At 49.9% G+C, this 14,671-nt stretch overlaps 1 pseudogene; it reads left to right on the top strand.

Annotated features, from left to right (window-relative positions):
- The first annotated feature begins 1,192 nt into the window (after positions 1 to 1,192).
- Positions 1,193 to 14,671, top strand: part of LOC140912728 (up-regulator of cell proliferation pseudogene) — an 84,415-nt pseudogene continuing 70,936 nt past the window's right edge.

The raw sequence follows: 14,671 nt of genomic DNA, 5'->3' as shown, positions 1-14,671 counted from the left end.
TCCTCAGTCAGCTTCTTGAGTATTCTAGGATGCATTTCATCAGGCCCTGGTGACCTGAAGACATCTAATTGGTCTAAATAATTTTTTACTTGTTCTTTTCCTATTTTATCCTCAGATCCCACCTCATTTTCACTGGCATTCAGTATGCTAGATGTCCAATTACCACTAACCCTCTTCTTGAACACTGAAACAAAGAAGTCATTAAGCACCTCTGCCATTTCCACATTTTCTGTTATTGTTTTTTTCCCTCTTCATTGAGTAATGGGCCTACCCTGTCCTTGATCTTCCTCTTGCTTCTAACGTATTTGTAGAATGTTTTCTTGTCACCCTTTATGTCTCTAGCTATTATCTGTTTTTTTCCTTGGCCTTTCTCGTTTTGTCCCTACATTCTTGTGTTATTTATGTTCATCCTTTGCCGTAATTTGACCTAGTTTCCACTTTGCGTACAACAATTTTTTGATTTTTAGATCATTGAGGATCTCCTGGTTAAGCCAGCATGGTCTCTGGCTATACTTCCTATCTTTCCTGTGCAGTGGAATAGTTTGCTTTTAGGCCTTGTTGTGGGGCAACTGCCCCACTCCAGTAAAACAGGGGTTAAAAGCATCCCTAGAGAGGGCTGTGGCTGGGCTAGGCTGATTCGGGAAGCAGCCACAGCTGTGGCCAGCTCAATCAGGGTCCAGCTGGCCCTTATAAGAGGGCTTGGGGCCAGAAGTGAGAGGAGTATCACTCTAGCCCTGGAGGGAGAAGGGCTAGCTGCCTGGGAGCAATGTACCTGAAGTGGAGCAGTGCTGGGAAAGGGCAAAGGGAGCTGGGGAGCAGCAGCCTGGTAAATCCCCAGGCTAAGGCCTTGTTGAAGGCCTAAGAAAGGTACTGGGGAGGCAGAGGGGCAGCCTGGGGATAGGCAAAGGCAGCAGATCCTACCCCCTTGCCAATTATGAGTGGCTATTACAGACTGCAGTCTGCTCCAGTGAGCAGGGGCTAGATGATGACTGGCAGTAGCCACTGAGGCAAGGTGGGTTTAGAGGGTTGGGGGTTCCCCTGGGAGGGGAGACCCAGAGTGTGGGGGTACAGCTAGGGGGCAGCACACCAAGGTAAAGGGGCACTGAGGTCCAGGAGGGATATGGGGGCCCTAAGGCAGGCAAGACACCAGCCTGCAGAGGGGGCTCCCAGTGCTGAAGAGCTAACTTCCAAGATGACCAGCAGGAGGCGCTATGCCGGTGAGCCTTCGCCTTGCTACAGGCAAGTAATAATGTCTCTGAAAAACTGCCAACTCTTGAACTGTTTTTCCCTTTAGACTTGCTACCCAGGGATCTTACCTACCAACTCCCTGAATTTTCTTAAGTCAGCCTTCTTGAAAGGCAGCACCTTGCACAGACACATTGAATGTTGCCTGACATTATCAAGCTCTTTTTGAAATTCCTCACAATCCACCCAAACAAAAGAATTCGGTGGCCCGGGCAAGTTTTCCTATCTCAAGTTTTTAGACCATTATTCCAAGTCAATAATAAACACACAGAACATGACCAATCCTAGTGTTGCCACTCAGGGCCTCCCACTCTCGAGGTGATCATTAATTCCCACCTCTCCCCATCCAATTCTTACACCTCACATATGGGCTCTGTCTCTCCGCTGCTCCCAGCACTGGGCCCTTTTCCCCTCCTGCTGCTGCACTGAGGCTCTCCGGCCTCCCTCCTTTGGGTGGCTCAGGTCTCCCTCCCCACAGCTCGGCCTGGGGGCAATGGGGCAACAGGTCTCCTGGGGCAGGGACGCTGCAGGGGCTTGGGTGACCAGATGTCCCAATATTCTGGGCTTTTTTCTTGTATAGGTGCCTATTACCCCACACACACTCTGTCCCGATTTTTCAAACTTGCTATTTGGGCACCCTAGCAGCCCCTGGGAGTTCCCCACCCCAGGGCAGAGGGGCCCAGCTGGGCTAATTGGGGGGGGGGGCAGGGGGAAGCAGCAGTAGTTCCTGTAATCTGACCTTTCCCACACCCTCCCCCCACAAATCTCCCCATGGGTCTTCTACTAACCCCCCCAAATCCTCTCTGCTCCCCTGAATCCGCCTCCTGACAACCTCCCTCGCCCTGCACCTCCTGCCCTTCAGTGACCCCCAAAAAGCCTTTTCCCCCTCATGCCCCCTGAACTGCCACCTGCCGCCTCCTGCTTCCATCTCCTTCGCTTGCCCTTTGGACGGCACCCGCCCCATTCTGCTCCCTGTCCTGAAGCAAACAACCCCCCGCCCTTTGGCTTGATAACACCCCTCCCCTGCTCCAACCTCTGTGCCCCCAGCCCCAAACCGCATGGGGCTGGGAGGAGGAGAAAGTCCTTGCCTGAAAATAAAGCCAGTTTGTGCCCCACAGCCCTGCCTTGGGGAGGGAGGGGATCAGCCTGAACTTCTCCCCCTCCCCAACACTGACCCCCGTAAACTGCCCCCGAACTTCCCCCTCCTCAACAATCCCCTCAACTCTGCCCCCCAAATCTACCCCATGCCTGGACTCTGCCCCTCCCCCATCCTGGCCCCCTCCTCAGTCCCTCTAATGAGCCCTGTATGAACCCCCAACCCCCTCTGCTCCCCTGAACCCATCTCCTGACCCCTGCAGCCCCTCCTGCACCTCAGCCCCCCTGAACTGCCCCCTCCCTTCCCTAGTGACCCCCAGCTCCACAGGGTGACTCTGCTGTGTCGGTTTAACTGTCACCCCAGGACATGCCAAGCTCCCCTCCCCCCTTACAGCCACCTGGGCCCTCATTAGCCTCGGGGGTGGGAGCTAATTTGCACAGAGGATAATGGAGCAGCCAATCAGGGGCTGGCCTGGGTGCCGGGGGGGCTATAAAGGGCTCCTCAGGGCTTGCAGACCCCTGGGCAGGGCTGTGGCTGTGCTGGGAGCCCGGGCTGCAGGGTCAGGGAGGGGTCTGGGCCCAGCCCCAGATCCGGGAGGGGAAGCGGGAGGCTCTGGTGCTGCGCAGGGTGGGGCAAGAGCTGGGTACAAGAGGCCCCAGTCACTGCAGCTCCCCCTCTGTGGGGCTCCAGGGGAGAGGTCTGGAGCATTTGTCACACGCTTGGGATCCCCCCTGTAAGGGAGGACAAACTGGGCTTCATTCATACCCCAGTCTCAGTCATAATGCTGGGGTAACAGCGGGGGCCCCTTTAATAAAACACTTCATTATTTTTAGCTTTTCGTTTCATGGGTTGCAAGCCTCCCACATTCTCATCCAGTGAAAGAGCCGTCCCCTCCTGCTGGCATCGACCCCCATCCTTCTGACTGAATCCAATGCACCACTGCAGACTAGGGACCGAATGGCTAGGCAGCAGTTCTACGGAAAAGGGCCAAGGGGTTTCAGTGTACGAGAAGCTGGATATGAGTCAACATTGTGCCCTTGTTGCCAAGAAGGCCAATGGCATTTTGGGATGTATAAGTAGGGGCATAGCGAGCAGATCGAGGGACGTGATCGTTCCCCTCTGTTCGACATTGGTGAGGCCTCATCTGGAGTACTGTGTCCAGTTTTGGGCCCCACACTACAAGAAGGATGTGGAAAAATTGGAGAGTCCAGCGAAGGGCAACAAAAATGATTAGGGGTCTGGAACACATGAGTTATGAGGAGAGGCTGAGGGATCTGGGATTGTTTAGTCTACAGAAGAGAAGAATGAGGGGGGATTTGATAGCTGCTTTCAACTACCTGAAAGGTGGATCCAAGGAGGATGGATCTAGACTATTCTCAGTGATAGCAGATGACAGGACAAGCAGTAATGGTCTCAAGTTGCAGTGGGGGAGGTTTAGGTTGGATATTAGGAAAAACTTTTTTCACTCGGAGGGTGGTGAAACACTGGAATGCGTTCCCTTTGGAGGTGGTGGAATCTCCTTCCTTAGAAGTTTTTAAGGTCAGGCTTGACAAAGCCCTGGCTGGGATGATTTAATTGGGGATTGGTCCTGCTCTGGGCAGGGGGTTGGACTAGATGACCTCCAGAGGTTCCTTTCAACTCTGATATTCTATGATTCTCTTGCAGTGATTTCCCATAAACCCTGGGAAAAGCTGTTTGTCCACTCTGCCCAAAATACCTTCCTCTCCATATCCTGTTCCTGACTCATTTACTAAATTTAAATTGATTTACATTTCTGACAGCCTGAGACCTTGCTGTATATCAAGCAGAGCAGGCACTTTGTTGGGATCTCTAGATGCTGACAGAGCACAGAATAAAGACACATGGCTCAAACCCTGAACTCCTTACTCAGGATTTCAAATGGCAATTGCCTCAGTAAGTTTTAGTGGGGGCTTGGCTACATTTTCAGGATTCCAAGCTCGAGGACACTAACCCATTCTAGTGCACTAAAACCAGAGTGTAGTCGTAGGGGCACAAGTGGCTAGGTGTAAACACCCATCCATGATGCTAGCCACATCCTCTGGCAGCTAGTCCCTCCTGCCACTCACACTGCTGCAGCAATGTTATTTTTAGTGCCCAACCTGGATCAGAGCTAGTGTGTGTATCTCTACCTGAGCTGGGAATCAGACCCCCAGCTTGAAGTGTAGACGTACCCTAAGTAAAACTGTGTAAGTAGCTTAGGCTCTAGTCAATAATGACTTATTTAATGAAGGTGGGATATTGGTACCCTTCCCAGGATAGAGTTCCCCATCCTGTAAGTATGGCTTACATTCTTCATCAGCAAGGAGATGTGGAGAACTTTAACAGAACTGTGAAAGATAGACATGGGAAAAGGATACTTTACAAGTATGATGGCTTTGCTAATGAGGGCACAACAACTCCCATCAGCCCTCTCCCTACTGTACATCCCTTTACCCTGCCCAGGAACCTAAGTATTTAATCAGTTCCTGATGGGCTTATTCATTGATTCCAAGGCCAGAAGGGACAATTGTGATTGTCTAGTCTAGTCTGACCTTCTGTATAACACAGGCCAGAGAACTGCCCCATAATTCATAGAGCAGATTTTTTTTAATGGCCAAACTTGAATTAAAAATGATCAGTGATAGAGAATCCACCATGACCCTTGGTAAATTGTTCCAGTGGCTAATTACCCTCACTGTCAAAAATGTACAACTTATTCCCAGTCTGAATTTGTGTAGCTTCAACTTCCATCCATTGGAGCGAGTTATACCATCTCTGCTAGAGAAAATATTTGTTCCCCATTTAGATACTTATAGACTGTAATCAAGTCACCCCTTCACCTTCTCTTTGTTAAGCTAAATCACTCTAAGGCATGTTTCAGAGTAGCAGCCGTGTTAGTCTATATTTGCAAAAAGAAAAGGAGTACTTGTGGCACCTTAGAGACTAACCAATTAATTTGAGCATAAGCTTTTGTGAGCTCCTTCAGGATAGGTTGTAGATCCTTGATAATGCGTTGGAGAGGTTTTAGTTGGGGGCTGAAGGTGATGGCTAGTGGCGTTCTGTTATTTTCTTTGTTAGGCCTGTCCTGTAGTAGGTGACTTCTGGGTACTCTTCTGGCTTGTCAATCTGTTTCTTCACTATCAAGCATTCTTACAACTACAATACCCACCTGCTGAACTAGCCATCACCTTCAGCCCCTACTAAAACCTCTCCAATGCATCATCAAGGATCTACAACCTATCCTGAGGGACGACCCATCACTCTCACAAATCTTGGGACACAGGCCAGTCCTTGCCTACAGACAGCCTCCCAACCTGAAGCGAATGCTCACCAGCAACCACATACCACACCACAGAACCACTAACCCGGGAACCTATCCTTGCAACAAAGCCCGTTGCCAACTGTGTCCACCTATCTATTCAGGGGACACCATCACAGGGCCTAATAACATCAGCCACACTATCAGAGGCTCGTTCACCTGCACATCCACCAATGTGATATATGCCATCATGTGCCAGCAATGGCCCTTTGTCCTGTACATTGGTCAAACTGGACAGTCTCTACGTAAAAGAATAAATGGACACAAATCAGATGTCAAGAATTATAACATTCATAAACCAGTCGGAGAACACTTCAATCTCTCTGGTCGCGCGATTACAGACATGAAAGTTGCGATATTACAACAGAAAAACTTCAGAAACAGACTCCAAGGAGAGACTGCTGAATTGGAATTAATTTGCAAATTGGATACAATTAACTTAGGCTTGAATAGAGACTGGGAGTGGTTGAGTCATCATAAAAAGTAACCTATTTCCCCTTGTTTATTCCTTCCTCCTCCCCCCCCCCGCCCCCCGTTCCTCAGATGTTCTTGTTAAACCCTGGATTTGTGCTGGAAATGCCCCACCTTGATTATCATACACATTGTAAGGAGAGTGATCACTTTAGATAAGCTATTACCAGCAGGAGAGTGGGGTGGGGGGAGAGAAAACCTTTTGAAGTGATAAACACCCATTTTCTCATGGTCTGTGTGTATAAAAACATCCTCACTGTATTTTCCACTGTACACATCCGATGAAGTGAGCTGTAGCTCACAAAAGCTTATGCTCAAATAAATTGGTTAGTCTCTAAGGTGCCACAAGTACTCCTTTTCTCTCAGCAAAGGTAGGGATGGAGCCACCCACGAGCAGCCCTGACCACCCCTGCTTTGGTCCACAGTGTGTGAAAACCTACTAATAACATACACAGGTGAGTTCACAGCATGTCATGATCAACAGTAGCGAGGTCAGTGGCTGATCTAATCACATCAACACGAACCTTAATCCTCAGTTACTCTGAGGCTGTTTATAAATGTTTATATCTGACCGGCTGGTCCTGCTCTCTTCTGTCTAACATGGCTGGAAGTTTGCCAAGGGTTTCTTGGCTCCCATAGCCCAGCAGACAGAGAAGTGACAGCTGCAATGTCTATATTTAATATGTAACTCTCTGACGATGGATATTTGTATAAAAGATCTGGTGGGATCAAAATTTTAACTCCAACACAGCACTTGCTCCCAAGCTTTCTCCCTTGTGGGTGACTGGAGAGGAAGATTTTGTAACAGTTATAAGGGTTTATACCTTACTGCTTGTGATAATATTGCTTGTGAAGAAGCCCAACGACCTCCAATAAAAATATATAGCATAGGTGTTAGCGAGAGAGCAAATCTAAGTCCTACTCGTGTACCCCACTCCCCAGAGCAGGGCTAAGGCTCACTGGGCTGTACACTGCAGCCGGGAATGTGGGAGGGAGGCACTCAGGCTGTGCGGAACCTGATCCAAATAATAATGGAGATAAAAAGAAAATGACTGTAATATCACAAAACTGCTGCCCCTCAGACCTTCCTCCCTTCCTCCTCACTGCATCCTCCCTTCTCTTGTCTTTCTGTTTAGTTTCTCCCTTCCTATTTAAACCCAGCACCACCACTGCCAAAAAACACACATCCCACTGGCACTAACATGGGGTCTGCTGCCATCCCATTGATGGTTCTGTCTGTGAGTTATATCGCTTCCCCCTACCCTGTCTTTGTCTGGTCTATTTAGAATTGTTCCTCAGACTAGCACTGTCTGCCATCCTCTGTTTGTATAGTTTCCAGTACAATGGGGCCCCGATCTCAGTTGGTCACTAGGTACGACTGCAACACACATGACTGAAACTTCTTCCCCTTTGTTATTAATCTCAGTGATAAAAGAACAGGTCATTTGTTTCAAGACCCCAAGTTAAGGAGGACTCTCTACTGCATGGCATGATGGCATGTGACTAGAAATGTGGGGAACAAACACTCCCCACATCTCTTAGGTGTGTCAGTAGCATATAATTACAGATTGACTGTAGGGTTGCCAACCCTCTGGGGTTGCCAACCCTCCAGGATTGCCCTGGAGTCTCCAGGAATTAAAGATTAATCTTGAATTAAAGATATGTAACATGAGGAGTTTACCTCCAGGAATACATCTAACTAAAATTGGCAACCCTAGTGACTGACTAGGCTAATAAATGAGTCACCTCCCCAAGAGTGGAACTCTAACCTGATTGCTAATAACTGATCCAGGGCTGTGCCTGAGGGGAAAGGGAGTTATGTGATTGGCCTAGGTCTGGACTGAACCCACTCTGATAAACTCAGTTCAGTTTTGCCAGACACAATCTGATCATCACTGTTAATTACCAGCAGGAGAGTGAGTTTGTGTGTGTGTATGGGGGTGGGGGGGATGTGAGAAAACCTGGATTTGTGCAGGAAATAGCCCAACTTGTTTATCATGCACATTGTGTAAAGAGTTGTCACTTTGGATGGGCTATCACCAGCAGGAGAGTGAATTTGTGTGGGGGGGTGGAGGGTGAGAAAACCTGGATTTGTGCTGGAAATGGCCCACCTGATGATCACTTTAGATAAGCTATTACCAGGAGGACAGTGGGGTGGGAGGAGGTATTGTTTCATATTATCTGTGTATATATAAAGTCTGCTGCAGTTTCCACGGTATGCATCCGATGAAGTGAGCTGTAGCTCACGAAAGCTCATGCTCAAATAAATTGGTTAGTCTCTAAGGTGCCACAAGTCCTCCTTTTCTTTTTGCGAGTACAGACTAACACGGCTGTTACTCTGAAAACTGTTAATTCTGTAGACTTAGTCACAGCTCAGTAGTGACCTGGCCCTGCCATACCAGCATCCTGGCTTGGAGCACGTCCCTGGGAGCAGGGGGAGAGCAGAAAGATATCAGTGTCCCGAAACAGCTGCTCTTGCCCTGCCAGTCACACTCTCTGATGAAGGACAGTCTGAACCTGAGCTTAAACCCTTTCAGTTTCATCTTGGTTCACCACTGGATACAAATAGAGCCTGTGATGGTGCCAAGGGTCACAGGAGAGGGGGATGATGTGTGCTCTTTAGGGATGTGACTTCTTCTCTTCTGCCAATTTCCTGTAAACCCAGAGGGACACCAGCCAGCGGCTCTCCCCAAAATACTTCTTGAAATGTCTGACTTACTATAAGCGTCCACTGCATAATACAGACACTTCGTTGGGGGATGGGATCTCTTTAGATTCTCACACAGACTGTGAGGTAGATACGAGGCTGGCCAACCTAGGGCATTAGCTCTCGCCACTCAGGAGCACCCTCTGCAGGTGGTGTCTTGCCCATAATTACCTGCCCTTTTCCAAGCTCCACCACATTAGGCCCTGCATCCCTCCCAGACCATGGTGCACTTTCCTGGGGTACCGCCCTCTGGCGGTGCCCCACTCTCTGGGTGCTGCCCCTCCAGGAAACTGGCTACCCCTAATCCCACCACTCGCCTCAGTGACCCACTGCCGTTCTTCACCTAGCCCCTTCCCTCAGGGGCAAACTGCAGTCTGAACTGGCCACTCATCATCAGCAAGGGGGGTGGACCTGCTGCCTCTTCCTCCTCTGGCTGCCCCTCTGCAGCCCTAATTCCTCCTCACGGCCCTGTATCAGGCCCTCAGCCTGGGAGTTGGTCAGGCCAGAGCTACCCTAGCTCCCCCTGACCTTCCCCAGCACTGCTCTGTCCAAGTACCTTTCCCTGTCTAGGCAGCCAGCCCCATCACCTCATTCACTTTTCTCATTTTTTTTCAACAGTCACCCTGTGCAGCCTCGTACATCCTGCCATATCAGTACCCCGACACACGCCTGTGGATAAGGCTGATGTTGCAAACTTTATGTTCTGGGTTTAGTGTATGTGTCGAAGGGGGTCACACACTAGGTTGCTACTGTTGGGTGAACTTATTTCACACCCCAGAGGATCCTCACATCCGTCCATTCCCTCCATTCCCACCCACAAGCTTCCTGCATGCCATGCTCCCATGCCCCTCTATTTCAGGGGCTCTCTGTGCCCCCCAAAGTCCCTCCTCCTCCCATACTACCCCCCCCCCGTTTTCCCCTCCAATGACAGCAGCTCTGTGTGACTCCCATTCCCCCCATACCAGGGGCTTTGTGTACCCCATTCCTCACTCCCCCCATTCCTCCCCCAATAGCAGGGGTTCTGAATGTGCTCCCATTCCCCTACCCCCCCCATTTTCCTTCACTCCCTCCATACCAGACTTCCCTAATCTTCCCCCCACCAGGAGCTCTGTGTGCCCCCCATTACTCCCTCCCTCTAAACCAGGGCCCCCCTTCACTCTCAGGCCAGCTCTGTCTGCCCCCCATTCCCAACTTCCCTCCATGCTAGGGGTGCTATGTGCCCCCTTCCCCCTATACCAGGTTCTCCTAATTTCATGCTGTCTGGAGTGGCTCACAACTGTGAGTGCCAATCTCAGGGCAGACTGCCAGAAAATAGGGCAGAGAGCCCAACATGGTGGTGTGTTTTATAATTAGGGTGACCATATTTCCCTGTGCTGGATATGAACACCTCGTAAAATTACTCGTGAGTTCACTGGCAATCAATCAGAACTATGCAGTACAAACATTCAAATTAGCATCAAGTTGACTGAGCCTCCATTAAAAAGAAATACTGCCTAGTTGGATTCTTTTTATTTACCTTCTTATCTTTAAGGCTTCAGGGTTCACATTTAGGGGTGTGTGACACCCCCCCACACACCCGTTCCCACACCTGCAGGGTGAGGTGACACACACACACGCCCATACACCTCTCTCACACGGGTGTATGTGTGTGTGACTGACGGACTCGACCCTTTCCCTGCCTGGTGCTCTTTGCCCTCCACGCCTGGCTGGGTCCCCGGGTCAGACCTGCCCCTCCTGGTACCTGGTGCCACATCTTACCAAGGCAACACATGGATGGGGGCACGCAGGCTCACATGCCTCCCCCCATTTCTGCCAGGGCTTATACCAAAATGTGGCATGTGGCCACCAGCAGCCTTTTGGCACTGTGCAGGAGGGAAGGGATAGGAGCTGCTTCCAGCCGCAGGGGAGGAGTAGAGAGAAAATGATGACCTGGCCCTTGTCTTTGCAGAGCTCATCTCATCTTGTTCCCCCCACCGTGGCTGGAAGCAGCTTGTCCCTTCCTGCCCACACAGTATCATAAATCAGCTAAGACCTCCATGCTTCTGCTGGCCACCAACATAACCTAGATGCCTTCTGTCCCCCCCGGCTACAGCGTGGGAAGGAAGGGGTTAAGCCTTAAGAATGCACTGTGCACCAGGGCCCAGGTAACCTGATTGCAGAGGCTTCAGAGAACCCGGCCAGAGAGGTAGCTCAGCAGGGGAGGGTGCCTAGGGGAAAGAGCAGCCCCACGCTCCTTGGGGGCTGGACCGCAGGGCAAAGAGGGCACTAAACCCCTGTCCGGGGGCTGCTGTGAAGCCTGCAGGGTCAGGTTGGGAACAGGCTGGAAATTGTTTCCCACCCCAGTCCAGAGCTTAGCGGCTTCCCCATACATGCATTGCCCAGGGCTTTGACACACGCAGGGCTTGGCTCCTCCTGGCCAGTGGCCCGGGCCAGAGGGTCTTGGGCTTTCCCAGGGTGCTGGCCCAGCCAGAGGCAGTGGGGGAAGGAAGGAGTCTGCCGGCCAGACTGTTAATAAGTGCAGTGCTCCAAACAGGAGCTGGTTCTCCGCACAGCGCTGGGAGTGGGATATGTCCTGCTGTGTGTGTGTGTGCGGGGGTGGTGGTGGTGATATGGAGGAGCAGCAGGACTTGTGGGGGTGAAGGGGCAAAGCAGGGACAGGACAGTGGGAGGAGGAGCATGTAAAGGGCCGATGGTGATATCTGATCTCTGGTCACGCAATCTACCACATATCTATTCAGGGAACACCATCAAAGGGCCTAATCACATCAGCCACACTATCAGAGGCTCGTTCACCTGCACATCCACCAATGTGATATATGCCATCATGTGCCAGCAATGCCCCTCTGCCATGTACATTGGCCAAACCGGACAGTCTCTATGTAAAAGAATAAATGGACACAAATCAGATGTCAAGAATTATAACATTCATAAACCAGTCGGAGAACACTTCCATCTCTCTGGTCACGCAATCACAGACATGAGGGTCGCTATCTTAACTGTCCAAAACTGGAAGATCGGAAATTCATGAAAAAACTCGTACAGATACAGACAGGCATCATCTTCCTTTCCAAATGCAGACAGATGGACATCATACCAAAAGGACTGAAGGTAAAAAATCCATTACAATCTACATACCACACAGACTATGCTGACAGCTTGTGCCACACGCTCTCAAAGAAACTGCGGAAGCACCTGATCAACATCCTCTACAGCAAACAGGGAAAGATTAAGAATGAGCTCTCAGAACTAAATACTCTCATAAAAAAACAACCCTCCACACAAACTTCCTCGTGGCTGGAATTTACAAAAACTAGACTAGCCATTTACAACACACACTTTGCTTCTCTACAAAAGAAAAAGGACACTAAACTATCTAAACTACTACATGCCACAAGGGGCCACAGCAATGGTTCCCTTAACCCACCCAGCAATATTGTTAATCTATCCAATTATACTCTTAGCCCAGCAGAAGACTCTGTCCTATCTCGGGGCCTCTCCTTCTGCCCCTCCACCCCCACGAACATCATACAGTTCTGCGGTGACCTAGAATCCTATTTTCAACGTCTCCGACTCAAGGAATATTTCCAACACACCTCTGAACAACATACTAATCCACAGAGACCTTCCTACCAACACTACAAAAAGAAGGATTCTAGGTGGACTCCTCCTGAAGGTCGAAACAAGAGACTGGACTTCTACATAGAGTGCTTCCGCTGACGTGCATGGGCTGAAATTGTTGAAAAGCAGCATCACTTGCCCCATAACCTCAGCTGTGCAGAACACAATGCCATCCACAGCCTCAGAAACAACTCTGACAGCATAATCAAAAAGGCTGACAAAGGAGGTGCTGTTGTCATCATGAATAGGTCAGCATATGAACAAGAGGCTGCCCGGCAGCTCTCCAACACCACTTTCTACGAGCCATTACCCTCTGATCCCACTGAGAGTTACCAAAAGAAACTACACCATTTGCTCAAGAAACTCCCTGAAAAAGCACAAGAACAAATCCGCATAGACACACCCCTGGAACTCCGACCAGGGCTATTCTATTTGCTACCCAAGATCCATAAACCTGGAAATCCTGGATGCCCCATCATCTGAGTCATTGGCACCCTGACAGCAGGATTGTCTGGCTATGTAGACTCCCTCCTCAGGCCCTACGCTACCAGCACTCCCAGCTATCTTCGAGACACCACTGACTTCCTGAGGAAACTACAATCCATCGGTGATCTTCCTGATAACACCATCCTGGCCACTATGGATGTAGAAGCCCTCTACACCAACATTCCACACAAAGATGGACTACAAGCTGTCAGGAACATTATCCCCAATAATGTCACGGCCAACCTGGTGGCTGAACTTTGTGACTTTGTCCTCACCCATAACTATTTCACATTTGGGGACAATGTATACCTTCAGATCAGCGGCACTGCTATGGGTACCCGCATGGCCCCTCAGTATGCAAACATTTTTATGGCTGACTTAGAACAATGCTTCCTCAGCTCTCGTCCCCTATTGCCCCTACTCTACTTGCGCTACACTAATGACATCTTCATCATCTGGACCCATGGGAAAGTAGCCCTTGAGGAATTCCACCATGATTTCAACAATTTCCATCCCACCATCAACCTCAGCCTGGACCAGTCCACACAAGAGATCCACTTCCTGGACACTACGGTGCTAATAAGCGATGGTCACATAAACACCACCCTATACCGGAAACCTACTGACCGCTCCTACCTACATGCCTCCAGCTTTCACCCAGACCATACCACACGATCCATTGTCTATAGCCAAGCTCTACGATACAACTGCATTTGCTCCAACCCCTCAGACAGGGACAAACACCTACAAGATCTCTATCAAGCATTCTTACAACTACAATACCCACCTGCTGAAGCGAAGAAACAAATTGACAGAGACAGAAGAGTACCCAGAATTCACCTACTACAGGACAGGCCCAATGAGGAAAATAACAGAACGCCACTAGCCATCATCTTCAGCCCCCAACTAAAACCTCTCCAACGCATCAGCAAGGATCTACAACCTATCCTGAGGGACGACCTATCACTCTCACAAATCTTGGGAGACAGGCCAGTCCTTGCCTACAGACAGCCCCCCAACCTGAGGCAAATACTCACCAGCAACCACACACCACACCACAGAACCACTAACCCAGGAACCTATCCTTGCAACAAAGCCCGTTGCCAACTGTGTCCACATATCTATTCAGGGGACACCATCATAGGGCCTAATCACATCAGCCACACTATCAGAGGCTCGTTTATCTGCACATCTACCAATGTGATATGTGCCAGCAATGCCCCTCTGCCATGTACATTGGCCAAACTGGACAGTCTCTAGGTAAAAGAATAAATGGACACAAATCAGATGTCAAGAATTATAACATTCAAAAACTGGTTGGAGAACACTTCAATCTCTCTGGTCACTCGATTACAGACCTAAAAGTGGCAAGTCTTCAACAGAACTAAGATGGAATATAAGCTGGCCCACCAGGGTTCCCCACCCTCCGCTGCTGGTAAAAGTTCCCGCCACTTGGTAGCTGGGTGGGACACGGGGGTGGGGAAATGCTCCCAGCACTGGCAGCTACTCCCCTGGTCAGGGTGGTTTTTTTTACAGTACTGGGAGAGCTCTTTCCCAGCGCTGGTGCTGCGACTACACAGCCACATTAAAGTGTTGCCACGCTTGGTGGTGAAGACATCCCCTAAGTCCAGACAAGGGTGAGGGCACAGTGCCCCTCTTGCTTTGCCTTCATTCAGATGGGAGGCAGTAATTTAGGGCAGGCATCTAACAGCAGAAAATTAACAGAACC

Source organism: Lepidochelys kempii, chromosome 6 (assembly GCF_965140285.1).
Source record: "Lepidochelys kempii isolate rLepKem1 chromosome 6, rLepKem1.hap1, whole genome shotgun sequence".
Classification (NCBI taxonomy): Eukaryota; Metazoa; Chordata; order Testudines; family Cheloniidae; genus Lepidochelys; species Lepidochelys kempii.
Note: the sequence above shows the minus strand (reverse complement) of the source record. Positions and strands in the feature narration are given on the sequence as shown.